The sequence below is a fragment of the Sorex fumeus genome, unplaced genomic scaffold (genome assembly GCF_029834395.1).
Source record: "Sorex fumeus unplaced genomic scaffold, SorFum_2.1 ptg000013l, whole genome shotgun sequence".
NCBI lineage: Eukaryota > Metazoa > Chordata > Mammalia > Eulipotyphla > Soricidae > Sorex > Sorex fumeus.
Window position 1 is genome coordinate 32,025,154 of NW_026606070.1, and position 14,970 is coordinate 32,040,123.

The following is a 14,970-nucleotide window of genomic DNA, read 5'->3' on the forward strand; positions in this document are numbered from 1 at the left end:
CCCTGGTTTGATTCCTTCACCCCTCTCAGAGAGCCCGGCAAGCTACTGAGAGTATCCCGCCCGCACGGCAGAACCTGGCCAGCTCCCCGTAGCATATTCGATATGCCAAAAAACAGTAACAAGTCTCCAAATGGAGACATTACTGGTGCCCACTCGAATAAATCGATGAACAATGGGAGGACAGTACTACCACTACAGTATTAATACTACCTATAAAATTGTACCTGGAGCCCTTCACATTTGCTCTTCCCTTGGGGCTATTCCTCCCGGCCCAACTCACCTCTCTACCTTATCAACACTCTTGTTTAGTTTAGGAAATACACCTAGTGATACATGGGGAGTATTTCTTGGTTGCTATTTGGAATCACTGGTGATGTTTCAGGGACCAGAAATGCAGGGGGCTTGAGCCCGGGCATCCTGCATGTAGAGAAGGCATTCAGTTTTGTGAGCTCTCCTTCCAGCTTTGTCTTATAAACTCTTAATATGTCCAGATCTTGTTTTTATGTACATCCTTTGTTGAAACCTCCTTTGTGAAACTTCCCTGAAACCTTTCCCAGAGAGTTCATCACTCTTCCTTCTCAGCACTTTCCCACATTGTTTACATCTCTGTAATGCATTGTGCTTATGATTGTCTGCCTCTGTTACTGAGTGTCTGAAGGACCAAGACTGAGACGTGAGATTTACAGAGCATCACACATTCAAGTATAGGCCTAAGGCCATTAGTAGTAGTTACTAATACTCATTGTTTTCCCAGGATGTACTAAGCCGTATCTGGGCCCAGTATCTTTTGCAACTGCTGTTCCTTTTTCCCTCTGCTACAGATGTCCGTAGGGTTGGAGTGACCACATCAAAGAGCCTTTCTCTTGTCTCACAATTCAAATAGCACCCTCGTCTGGTGGGAAGATAACTTACGTGGCAGAGTTCACGGCCCAGCTTGGTCCCCACACCCCATGCCCCACCCCAGCTCTCCAGCACACCACCAAGGATAGCCCTGCTGCTTCCCAACACCGGATGTGTGATCTTTTAAACATTTTAAATGGGGCTAAGAAAACAGTGCAAATGGCTATTACACTTGCTTTGCAAGCTGGAGGCCCAGATGTAATATCCAGCACATCAGATCCCCTCAGTACCACTGGGTATGACTACCTTGAACAAATCCCAAGCTCACGAGCTTCTGAGCACTCGAACACTGAGTGGCTCCTGAGCACTGCCAGTGTGATCCCAAAACCACAAGATAATTTAATATATAAAAGCACCCCAAACCATTCCTCATTTATTGCTTCCATAGCACTCATCATGATAGATGATATTTGTTCAAAATATCAACCTGTGACTAAGAGAGAGCAGAAAGGGCTGAAGCACAGGCTTTGCATCAGGAAGCCTGGGATCAACCCCCAGCTCCTGAGCACTACCAACCAAACACAATCCTGAGGACTGAACCAGAAGTGATTCCTCCGTGTTACCACATGGCCCTAAAACAAAGCAAAATCAGTGCCTCCACCTTCCCTACATTGTTGTTGCGGTGGCCAGGGGTTGCACACATGGCCATACGTGGTGCTTCCGCAGCAGGCCAAAGTGCTCACACACAAGCTTGCCACTCTGCACATTCCTGTCACTGAAGCACTTCCTGCCTGGCAGCACTGCTCACTGAGGACCCCTAGGCACACTCCTTTCATTTGGACTCCTGTAGGTGTCGTGCTCACACACATGCTTCCAGGGTGCCATGAGCTGAGACACACAAGTCATTGGCGTTTGCCACACCTTATCACCACAAGGAACAACCCGCCCGTTCCGCCCCACGGTTCACATTTCCTGCCATGGCACGCACCCGGCTTTTAAATTTGTCATGCTCGCCAGGGGTCAAAGCCTTTTCTCTGGTGCTCTGTAATGCAGCTGGGGATCACAGCAGAAGTTCTAGGCTTCTGATGGGCGTAGGAGTTTCACTTGTGACATACACCTGCAAGGACTCACTCTTTTTTTTTAAATTGAATCACCGTGAGATACAGTTAAAAAGCTTTCATGTTTGAGTTTCAGTCATACAATGATCGAACATCCATCCCTCCACCAATGTCTCCAGTATCCCCCGCATCTCAGCCCTTCCCCTGCCTCTATGACAGACAATTTCCCCCATGCTCTCTCTTTACTTTTGGGCATTATGGTTTGCAATATAGATACTGAGAGGCTATCATGTTGGAATGAGCCATCTTTTTTTTTTTTGCCTTTTGGGTCACACCCGGTGATGCACAGGGGTTACTCCTGGCTCTGCACTCAGGAATTACCCCTGGCGGTGCTCAGGGGACCATATGGGATGCTGAGAATCAAACCCTGGTCAGCCGCATGCAAAGCAAATGATCTACCTGCTGTGCCATTACTCCAGCCCCAGAAGGAGTGTGCTTTTCCTTTGCTTTTCCTCCTGGCTCAATAAATATCCCCCCAATCCCTCCCACACACTTTTCCTTGTTTGTTTGAGCCATGTTCAGCTGCACTCAGGGCTTACTCAGGCTGTGCTCAGATGGCATTCAGGGGATTGAACCCAAGTCAGCCATGTGCAAAGCAAGTGCCTATCCATGTACTAGTTCTCTGGACTCAAAAGAAACATCTTAAAATTAAAAGATACCCTATTGAATGGGAGAAAATATTCATACACCACACCATACATCAGATAAAAGACTAAAACCCAAGATCTATAAAAAAGTTCTCAAAGTTGGTTGGTTTTTTTTTTTTTTTTACAATTCTATTGGGCCAGAAAAGAGAAGAGTTGAACATGCAGCAACTAGAATCTGAATAATTAATGGCATATAGCAGGTTCCCCAGCTGGGATCTTCGGTAAGCCACAATTATTCATCCATTCATTCAGCTTGGGGCATGAGCTGTGGGCAGAACCCACAGTGGCAAATGCCTGCAGTGTGAGCAATCATTTTTAAGGTCCTCAGAGAGCACCACTAGGGAGTCAAATGTAATAACATGCCTGGTGGTGCTCACAGGTGCTAAGGAGAATGGGAAAGATTCAGCGCTTCTCCCTCTACGTGTCAGAAATGCTATCCAAAGGCACACTGTTTGCCAGTCATGGACAGGAACTCTTCAGGCTAACGGGATTTCCATTCTAGATGCTCAGGAAGTATAACACACCCACAGTGCTAATGATAAGGTCAGAGCACCAGAAGAAAGGGCAAGGCCACTGCTGGGGGCAGCTCCAGGGGGTAGCCCAAGAAAGCAGCCCCAAATCTCACAAGGTGTCACCATCATAGGACATATCTCACTTTTTTTAGTTAATATGTCCCTTTCTTTATGGAGCCCAGGCAATGCAAATTAAGACAACATTGCTTTGACATACTTGAAATAAAAGGAGTCAGAGAGATAATACAGTGGTTGCCTTGCACGCAGTCAACCAGGGTTCAAATTCCTGACATCCCATATGGTCGCTAGAGATAGGAATAATCTCTGAGCACTGCCACCAGGTGTGGCCCAAAAACTTGAAGGAAAAAAAAAACCTATTGGACCTTGCTGACCAAGTTTGACCACTGCCCCTTACGGTCCTCTGAGCGCCGCCAGGAGTGATTCCTGAGAACTGAGCCAGGAATAAGCCCTGAGCACAGTTGGGCATTGCCTATAAACAAAAACAAACACCTCCCTCCCCTAGTCTGCTTCTCTTAAAAAGAAAAAACAAAAACTGTTGAGAGAGCTGGCAGCCCTCCCCGCTCCCCCCTCCCCCCCCCCCCCCCCCCCAGGTAGAGAGTCTCCTCGCTTGTCTGAGCCTGTGAATTCCATTACTGGGTGTGATCCCAGGCATCCCAACAAATGTAATTTCTCAACACTACAACAACAACAACAGCAACAAATCAGAGGACTAGGGATGTAGCTCAGAGGTAGGGCATATACTTTGCCCCTCCCCCATTATCTCTACATCCTTCCCAAAATTTATTTTGTAGGGCAATATAGTGCTTACAAAAAAGAAATACTCTGATGAGCACTGTTGGGTGGGCTCTAGCTCCCAGTGATACCATTTCTTTGTTCTTTCCTTGACATCTGCTCAAGTCTCTGGAATAACAAGGTTCTCACAGGCAGAACCCACTTTCCAAGGAGAGTTTTTTCCACAGCACAAGGACTCTTTAGGCTGAGACTCTTGTCACTACCATGGATATTCAAAGAGAGTCTCTCTGAATAGCCAGCCCCCTGTTTTTCTTCTTGCCTGGCAGGTCCATTTGCAGGCCAAGAAAGGCCAGAGGGAAGCCCCCGTAGGAAATGACCCTTGCTACAAGTGCTGCTCATGCTGTCAATCAACACGAAGGCCATCTGTCCCCCCCAGAGATGTCTGGAGCCATCATGCACATCTGCTGTGGTTTTTATTTTAAGGTCAGTTAGAGAGTCACGAAAAGCAGGGATGTGAATTAAGGGAGCAGAGTGCAGCTGTGTGGAGTAGTGTTTGAAATTTTTGCAGCTGGGTCCTACACGTCAATCTCACTTTTCAAATTATTTTTTTTATTAGATAAGAACCACAGACTGAATAATTCATCGAATAATAATAGCTCCTTAGAGAGAAGACCTTAAAATTTTGTTCTCTGAACATGTAAAAAAAACACAGGGAGAGCTTAAGAATTCTGATCAAATTCAAACTAGTCAAATATTTATATATTTAAAATATTTAAATAATTATTCATGACTTCCAATTAAGAAAAATATACCACAGGGAGAACTTTTAAGAACTTGGACTCCCGGGGCTTCAGACAGTCCAGGGTTTGGTGCTTGCCTGGCAGGACTCCCTGAGCACAGAAGCGACGCTTGAGCACAAAGTCAGAAGTAGTCCCTGAGTACTGCCAGGTAAGGTCTGATCTACCACCCCTCTCCTAAAAGGCAAAACAAAACTTAGACTCAGGAGCCAAGAATTTTCAGATGTAAAAGGACAATTTGCTTTGTTTACTGCTAGAGAAATGCTAGAATTTTCAGGCTAGAAATCTAAAGTATTAATGGTTTTGAACCATTTTCCTTATACCCATCTTAAATTCCCCAGAAAACAGAAACAATTTTTCTTAATGGGAAGTCATGAATACTTATTTAAATATTTTAAATGTTTAAATATTTGACTATCTTGAGTTTGATCAGAATTCTTAAGCTCTCTCTGTATTTATTGCACTATTGATGCAATAAATGAGGATTTTTACATTCTTTTTTTCATTTTTTTATAATTTTATTTATTGAATCACCATGAGAGCAGTTACAAAGCTTTCGGGTCTAAGTCTCGATCATACAATGAAACACCCGTATCTTCACCAGTGCCCATTCTTCACCCCCAACAACCCCAGTACCCCCATTCCACACCCTCCCCCTATCTGTGGGGAAGATGATTTCCACATTACTCTCTCTCTCTACTTTGATCACATTCAATATTTCGACATCAGACCCACCATTATTATTTGAGATTTTACCCCAACACTCAGATCTGCTGAAAAGGCAACAGTAGACAATTTGTGTTCTACTGCTGGTTATGAATAACATATGATGTCGCGTGGCTGCAGGAGGGCCATGTGGTTTTGAAATTCCGTAATTTTAACACTTAAATCTGGAGGGATTTCTGCCAAAAGCCACTGGGTTTCGAGATTTGTTTCTGAGTCTCTGGGATCATGGCCGTTAAGCAGCTTGATCAGGAGCCAGAGAGGTCATTGGTGGGCAATGACTTGGGATCTTGTAGGGGTGGGGAGGACAGGCCCGGCTCCACCCCCATCCCTGAGGCCCAAAATGTCTCGTCACTGCGGGCCCAGACCTGACTGTCCAATGGCCTCTGGAGGATGATGGCCACCGAGCCGCCAAGAGGGAGCAGGTGGAAGGACAACACCCTTTCTTTCCTGGGGTGGCCCAGCGACAGTAATGTACTGTGGGATCCGGACACATTTCTGCCAAAAGCCACTGGGTTTCGAGATTTGTTTCTGAGTCTCTGGGATCATGGCCATTAAGCAGCTTGATCAGGAGCCAGAGAGGCTATTCGTGGGCGATGACTTGAAGTCTCGTTGGGGTGGGGAGGACGGGACTGGCTCCACCCCCATCCTGTGAGGTTCTGTGTGTCTCGTCACTGGGGGCCCAAACCTGACTGTCCAGTGGCCAAGGCACGAAACCTATTCCCACCTGGTTGGCCCAGAACCGGTAACCAACTGCAGGGACCAGGTGCATTTCTCCAAAAGCCGTTGGGTTTCGAGATTTGCTTCTGAGTCTCTGGGATCATGGCCATTAAGCAGTTCAATCAGGAACCAGAGAGGCCATGCCTCCAATTATATAGCTGAGCCAGACTGGTTTGTGGGTGTGTTTCCCACATACCTAACTTTTGGCCGTTTACTTTCTTGGTAAACTTTGCCCTCAGTTTTTGGGGTCTGGCCAAAGGCACAGCAGCAATTTTGAGGTATCTGGAAGTTTGAAGGTGCCATCAGGCTGCTGATGCACTTTTCTCACAGGTACAGATTGAACTGCTGGCGGTACCATATCCCCTACATTCTTTTTTTTTAATAGTAAAATCATTATCACTTTATGGGGGGCACACTTAGCAGTGGTCATCAGAGCTTACTCTTGACTCTGTGCTCAGAGATCACTCCTGGTAGAGCTTGGAGGACCGACCATATGGGGTAGCACTGCACTGTCCTCTCGTTGTTCATTGATTTGCTCGAGCGGGTCCAATAACATCTCCATTTTGAAACTTGTTACTGTGTTTGGAATATTGAATATGTCACAGGTAGCATGCCAGGCTTTGCCATGCGGGCAAGATACTCTCAGTAGCTTGCCCGGCTTTCCGAGAGGGGCGGAGGAATCGAACCCAGCTCAGCCGGACTGGCTGCGCACAAGGCAAACACCCTACAGCTGTGCTATCATCCTTTAAGAGGTCTCAAATTATTTGATTAGTGATATAAGAAATCACTTACCAAATTATACCTTTATAAATACATGGGGTACTGGGGATTAAATTCTGGTTGACCATGTGCAAGGCACCTGACCTACCCACTGTATTTTCTCTCCAGACCCAATTTTTAAGTAAAATCATTTGTTGAGGGAGGATACTGATCTGATTCTCCGAAGAGAGAGATAAGGAGAGAAGGGTGGGGAGCAAGAGCAAAGAAAAGTATGGAACTGGAGAAGTAACACAGCTGATTAGGCACTGGTTCTGCACACAGCCAACCTGGGTTCAATCCCCAGCACTCCATATAGTGCACTGAGCACTCTCAGGAATTATTCCTGAACACTGAACCAGGAATTGGCCCTGAACACAGTCAGGTATGCTACCCCACCTCCCCCCAAAAAAGAATAAAGGAAATTTGAGGCCTAAAGCAGTAGTCTTCAACTACTGGTTTACACACCAGCACTGGTCCATAGGTGTAAAAACCACTGGTTGTATTGCCTTGGTTATAAAATAACTATTCTGTGGACTGCTATGCTGGGCAGGTGCTGGGCATTGAAGAAGGCTGCCCTAGTGGACATGGGCAACTCCAGGGTGCAGTGTGGAAAGTCAAGGGGAGACTGAGTACCAGAGTAATATATGGGATTTTCACATTCTTACGATGGAATAGCACACAATGTTAAAGGCTACTGACCAGAATATTAAGCTTTAGGGAATTATTACTGGATGCATGCTTATATATTCTGAAGATTCTGTTCAGTACTATTATCAATATTAGCTCTGAAGACACAGTCTTGGACCTCTATGATAACATTCACTATACCACAAATGGGTATATGTTTACCCATTTTACCCACAACATCAGATTTTTTCCTATAGGAAAAGGAGCAGTTTCCCCTGTTTATATCAGTTGTATCAGACATAATAGTGTCTTTGTTAAACACTTAGTCAAAAGAAAAGTTATTTATGTGTGCAAAATTATTGGTGGAGATTACTAATTCTGGGTGTTCTGGGCATAAGGAATGGAGTGTAGCTCAGGGTATGGCTAAAAGCCTTTATATTGCAAGTATGAGGCTGTGAATTTGATGCCCAGTGCTACCCACGTGCATCAACTACATCCCTGCACTGCTCTCTGCAGCCTGGGAGCCCTGGGTGTGACAGGTGTGTGCAAGGACCGCAACTAAAGCATGCAATCTCCCATGAGCACGACAACTAAAAGAGCAAAGACTGTCACTAGGAGTCCAACCCTGGGCAAAGGGGTATATGAATACCACAGCATCCCTTTACCCCTGGCCGCTAAGTCAGTGCGACCCCCTAGTGAATGAGTATAAGCACTGCAGTCAAAGTGTGTCGCCCTCTGGGCTGGTGACATAGTACCAGGAGGGTTTAAGGTGCTTGCCCAGCATCCTGATCACCCCAGTTCAAATCCCCACCACGCACAGAGTTCCCCTGAGCACCACCAGAGTCGGTCCTGAGCACAGAGTCAGGAATAGCCCTAAGCATGCCCTAGTATGTGCTCCCCACCTGTCACCAAAACAAGAAAGAAAGAAAGAAGGAAAGAAAAGTGCACCACTGCAGTAAGCACTAGGAGCATCTTATCTTGTGTAGCCCCTGATGCAGCACCAACACCAGAGGGCAGAGGCCAGGGGAAATAAATGTTCTATTTGTTTTGTTTTGTATATTTTTGTTGTTGTTTTGTTTTGAGGCAATGCTCAAGGCTTATTCCTGGCTCTTCTAGGGGCACCATATGGGGTGCCTGGGATGGAATCTGTGTCAGCCGCATGCAAGGCAAGTGCTCTATCAGCTATACTCTCTCTCCAGCCTCACACAAATGTTCATTGAAAATGAAGAGATTTCTGAAATTTTTGAAGGAGGCTTTCAAAGATGCAGTTTGAAGCCCGAGGCATGGGTCCCTACCTGCTTATCCCCTCTCTCCTCCTACCCTTGGGTCTGTGCTCCCAGCCAACACCAGCCCCCACAGACTTAACCCCTGTGTTACCTGGCACCAGGATCTTACATTTTATCTTGAAAGCAATGGGAAAGGCAAAAAAAATTTTTTTGTTTAAGCAAAGTAACTCACAGTTCCAGAAGGCAGAATCTAAACGTTGGACATGGGAGTCTCCCGGTGGACAATTCCACAATGAAATAGACCACATCATATTCAATCGACGGTTTTGCCTGACCGATGTCGCTGTTGTCCCAAAACTTCGAACGGGATCGGACCACCGTCTCCTTCGTGCAAAATTCTACTTCACAGAGCGGGGAGAAAGGGCTGCAAAGTTCAAAAAGAGAACTCCCAGAACGACCACCAACTGGGAACTCTTTGGCACTATTGCGGCAACATGGGAAGATACCATTGTTGACAACATTGACGAGGAATACGACCGACTGGTTCAGCACCTCCATGAATGTGCGAGGAACGCCAAGAGAGACATAGCCACAAAAAAAACGCCTGTCTTCGAAAACTCTTGAACTAATTCGCCAGCGTGGTTTGGCGCATGCCTCAGACAACCGCAAGCTAACGTCCAAGCTCGCAAAGCAGTGCAGAGATGCGATCAAGGAAGACCTCAAAGAGAGAAGAGCAGAAGTACTGGTAGATGCGGCAGAAGCAGGGAAAAGTATTCATAATGCCCGCCTGTCCTTCGCCAACTACAAGACCAAGATGACTGCCCTCCGACGTCCTGATGGATCCATCACATCCTCCAGAATGACAATGGAGAAGATTATCCATGACTTCTACTCAGATCTCTTCGATAGCCATGTCCACTTGCCGACATACCAAATTCCACAGGATGGATATGTCGTTCCCAACGTTCTGCCTTCCAAAATCCAACACGCCATTTCGTTGGTAAAGAAACAAACAGCACCTGGCCCAGACAAGGTCAGACCTGAACACCTGAAGAACCTGCCGTCAGTACTCATCAATACACTGGCTCGGCTCTTCACTCGCTACCTGTCTGAATGCAAGGTTCCGTCCCAATGGAAAACCAGCAGGACCGTACTATTGTTCAAGAAGGGAGACATCCATGATATTGGCAACTATTGCCCGATCTGCCTATTGTCTGTCATCTACAAGTTGTTCACTCGAGTCATCCTAAATAGGATTGGCAGAACACTAGATGAAGGACAACCATGCGAGCAAGCAGGGTTCCGCAAAGGATTCAGCACCATCAACCATATCCACACGATAACCAAGCTCATTGAGGTTTCTCGGGAGTTCAAGATGCCGCTCTGTTTAAGGTTCATTGATTTAAAGAAGGCCTTTGATTCTGTTGAGACGGAAGCGGTCATTGAAGCCCTAGCCAATCAGGGCATTCAAGCCCAATACATCAAGATCCTCCGTGAGCTGTATTGCGGATTCACTACCAGGATCTCACCATTCTACAAAGAAGTGATCGTTGATGTCAAGAGAGGGGTTCGGCAGGGTGATACCATTTCACCGAAACTCTTCAGTGCCACCCTCGAGAACATCATGCGACGACTGGAATGGGAAGGAATGGGAGCGAAGATAGATGGTTGGCAACTACACCACCTCCGCTTTGCTGATGACATTGTTTTAATAACACCAAACATCAGCCAAGCGGCACAAATGCTGGCCAACTTTGACCGTGAGTGTGGAAAGGTAGGACTACAGATGAATCTTACGAAGGCAATGTTTATGAGAAACAGCCTCGTTCCTGACGCCCCATTCGCTCTCAACAGAACGACCATCTCCGAATGCAACAGCTATGTGTACCTAGGTCGAGTAGTCAACATGACAAATGATCTGGCACCCGAGCTGCGCAGGAGGAAGAGAGCGGCTTGGAACGCCTTCAAGAACGTTGAAGAAATAGCTAAGAGGACGAAGAACCTCCGGCTCCGGGCACATCTCTTTGATTCCACTGTTCTTCCTGCATTAACATATGCCTCAGAGACCTGGGCCCTACGCAAACAGGATGAGAACGCTATTCAGGTCTCCCAAAGAAGAATAGAAAGAGCTATGCTTGGAATATCACGTTTCACTCAAATGAGAGAAAGAATCCGGAGTTCCGACATCCGTCGACGATCAAGAATCAGGGACGCTGTCTCATTTGCCAAGGTGTCAAAAATCAGATGGGCTGGTCACGTAATGAGATTTAAAGACGACCGCTGGACTAGAGCTGTTACTGACTGGATTCCACGGGATGTCAAAAGACCGCGTGGCCGCCCACCTATGAGATGGTCAGACTTCTTCGTCAAGATCATGAATGATCAGTTTGAGGCTCTTCATGTTCCCAGAGCGAACAGATGCCATTGGGCTACACTAGCACGCGACAGGGACAAATGGAGACGTTACTGGCGCGCGCTCGAGCAAATCGACGATTAACGGGAAGTTAAGTGATTAAGTGATTAAGCAAAGTAATGAAAATAAGATCAGATATGAATTTCAACAAAGTCACTTGGCTATGCAGGTCCTGTGACAGATAAGGAGTATGGTGACATGAATGAAGACACTTGTAATAATCCAAGACAGAATGCCTGGACCAAGATGGTGAAGATGATGACAAGTACAAGGAAGCAACTTCAAGAAGAAATAATAAAAATATACAATCACAGGTCATCAGTTTCTGGATGGAGCGATAGCACAGCGGTAGGGCGTTTGCCTTGCAAGCAGCCAACATGGCCGACCCGAGTTCGATTCCTCTGCCCCTTTCGGAGAGCCCGGAAAGCTACCTAGAGTATCTCGCCCTCCTGGCAAGCTACCCGTGACGTACTCGATATGCCAAACACAGTAACAACAAGTCTCATGATGGAGACATTACTGGGCCCGCTCGAACGAAGTCGATGAACTACGGGAGGACTGTGACCGTGTGACCGTGACAATCACAGGATAGTGTTATGCTGGAGCTATAGGAAAGAGTGTAAGGTGCTTTAGTGCCCCTGTCTGCTTATGGTCTCATGAACACTGCCAGGAGTGATCCCCTGAGCTCAGAGGCAGGAGGAGTAAGCACTTCTGGGTGTGGTTTTTAAAAAAATGGGTGCTGGAGAAACAATTCAGAAGATAAAGTGCTTGCCTTGCACATAGCTGGTCCAGGTTCGACCCCTGGTGTCACATATTGTTCCCTGAACTCTGCCAGGACTGATCCCTGTGCACAGATCCATAAGTAAGCTCTGAGCATTGCTGGATGTCACCCAACAAACAAATAAATAAACATTGTTAGAAACTAAGGAGGTCATTAAAGAGGGACAAGGCAAGAGTGACAGCAGTTTCTAACTTTGGTACTGGAGAGTAAAGCCATACAGTGAAAGTGACAAAGGGGAGAGTGGAGGGTAAATCTATGGTGGAGGCTTGGATTTGGGATATGTTACTTCACAATGTCTGTAAGATGCCCAGAGGAGAATTCTAGTGGGCTGTTGGTTATATTAGTCAAATGCTCCAACAGACAGCCAGATTAGAGTGTCCAGGCATTGATGAAGTGAATGTCCCAGCAGTGGATGAGTTGAGTAACTGCTGGGCATCACCAGCATTTAGAGCAGGTATTCCTAGTCTAAGAGGTTAGCAGGCAGGAGATCTGTGGTCCAGGGTGTTTCCCTGCACATTGCTGGAGAAACAATACCTCAAATCTTTGCAGGAGTTCATTCATTTACAGAAAGGAAAGAGGAAAACATACTCGCATGTCAGAATCTTGAGAAGAAGAAAAATCACAGCATAGGAAGGACCATCCTTGTGATATGCAGACCAAGGGACAGGCCACATCCAGGGACCTACAGGAGACATACCATCATATAAGGACTTAGACCCTGAAGAAATGATGAGAGGAGTAGATGACCTGGAAAGGCTTGAGGAAGAGATAAGAAAATTCAAAAACAAGTTCTGATTGGAAGGCATTGGAAGTAAAGATGTTCATTCACCAGTTACCACATCTTTGTGCTTTAGACCTTGACCAATTTTTTGTCTGACACTAGAAGCTGACTTCTGCTTGCTTTCTATTAACATAGAAAGCTTTTGACTTTCCTTTTACTTTTCAATGTCTGGCAAAACTCTGTTTTAGATAGGTTTTTTTTTTGTTGTGGTTGTTGTTCCTAGCATCACATTTTTATTTTGAACCATCTCCTGGTTTTCAATTAGGAAGTTTCACACAGATGCATGAAATTATGCTGTAGCATATTTAGTACCAACTCACATATTTAGAATAAAACCCCTAAATGTGTATGTGTAGGCATGCACATCTGTGGGTGTCTATATGTGTGTGCACACATATCAAAAACTTAACTGTTTATTTATGTGTGGTGTGAGTATTTTTCCTCTTTTTTATACATATTTTAATGAATATGTTACACACACAAAAAGTTAAGTATTTTTATGAGGTAAATAATTTGAAGTCACCTTATAAAGGCAGAAGAAACACATAAATTATTGGTGAAAGAATAATTTAAAAATGTAAACCTTGGAGCAGAGAGATAGTACAAGGGTTAGGCAGTTGCCTTGCATGCTGCTGACCCCAATTCAATCTCCAGCGCTACATGGTTTCCTGAACACTAGCAGGAGCAATCCCCAAGCACAGAGCTGGGAGCAGTACCCGAGCATCACTTGATGCGGTACAAAATCCCAACATTACCCCCATCCCAATATAAACCTCAAATTACTTCTGGATTGCTTAACCAGGGGGAATAAAATTGATAATTATTATTGATTTAAAATATATACTTTGGGCATTCAGTCACCTGGGATGTTTGGAAAAGTACAGATTTAGAGATTTAGATTCTCGGGAGTCTCTTCCCAAACCTACTAATTAGAATCTTCAGAGACAAAACAGGAAGCCTTACTTTTTTAAAAAGCTCCCAATGATTCTACTGGGGTTAGTGTGCAGAGTGCCAAAGCAAGTCAGCAGCAGTGATTTAAAATGATAGCTAAAGAATTTCAAAACATATTGTTTTATTTCTGTCTTTACTTGCAGCCTGGGATTGAACCCAGGACTTCACACATGTAGTTCTACCATTGAGCTATATCCCCAGGCCCGGAGTGTATGGTTTTGAAGAAGCAGCAAAAAAAAAAGTGATAGTGATATTATCAAGCATTCATTGTACACTTACTATAAGGTAGGTTAGTTCTAAACATTTTCATTCAAGCTTGTAGGAAAACTCACAGTTTCTATTGTTATTTTTATAATTATTTTGGGCTTTGGGGTTAAATCCAGAAGTGCTCAGGGCTTATTCCTGGCTTTGTGCTCAGGGATCACTCCTGGCTGGACCATGTTTGGTTATGGAGATCTACCAGGTAAGGCAAGCACCTTACCTATTGTACTAACTCTCTAGCCCAAATTCTGGGTTTTTCTAGGAAAAAAAGTCATCTATCTTCCATGTCTCCAGAGTCTCACTCTTCATTCATTCCCGAAACTACTGGCTTTCGTCCTCTTTCACTACTCTGAACTTCTTCTCCAAAGGTCACCAAACATCCTGTATTTGCTAAATGACTGTCATGCACCAAATAATGATGAATGATGTCTGATGGCAGCAGACCATATGGCCAACTTGGGTCCCAAGAGGCAGCATAGATGTCCTGCAGATGATACCATCTCGGTTTGCATAATTACACTCTAGGGTGTATCTACAACGATGAAATCGCCCAATGATGCATTTCTCAGAATGAAGCTCATCATTAAGTTATGTATAACTATAATTGAGTACCCTTCTTATCTTTTTAAAAATATAACTGCAGCACTTGATACTGTTAATTACTCCCTGTATGAAGTTATCTCTCTTTTGTCTTCTGATAAAACACAGCTCCTGGATTTCTTTTGTGATGCACTCCTACTTTGGGCTCGCAACCCTAGTTACTTATAGAGTTTCAAATTTACATGAGTTTTGAGTTGCTTTTATTTCAAATTCAGGACTATGTTTTTAAAATTCATTTACCCCAGGATACAAAAGCATTAACTTGAAAAGATATATGAACTATGTTCATTACTGCATTAAGTACAGTAGACAAGATATGGAAACAACCCAGATGTCCAATGGCAGATGAGTGAATTAAAAAAAAGTTGTTGGAGGTATGGTGCGCTCAAATTGTACCTGAGGGGTGTACCTCAGGTGCATCAGCAGCCTGATGGTGTCTTCAGGCTTCCTGATACCCCCAA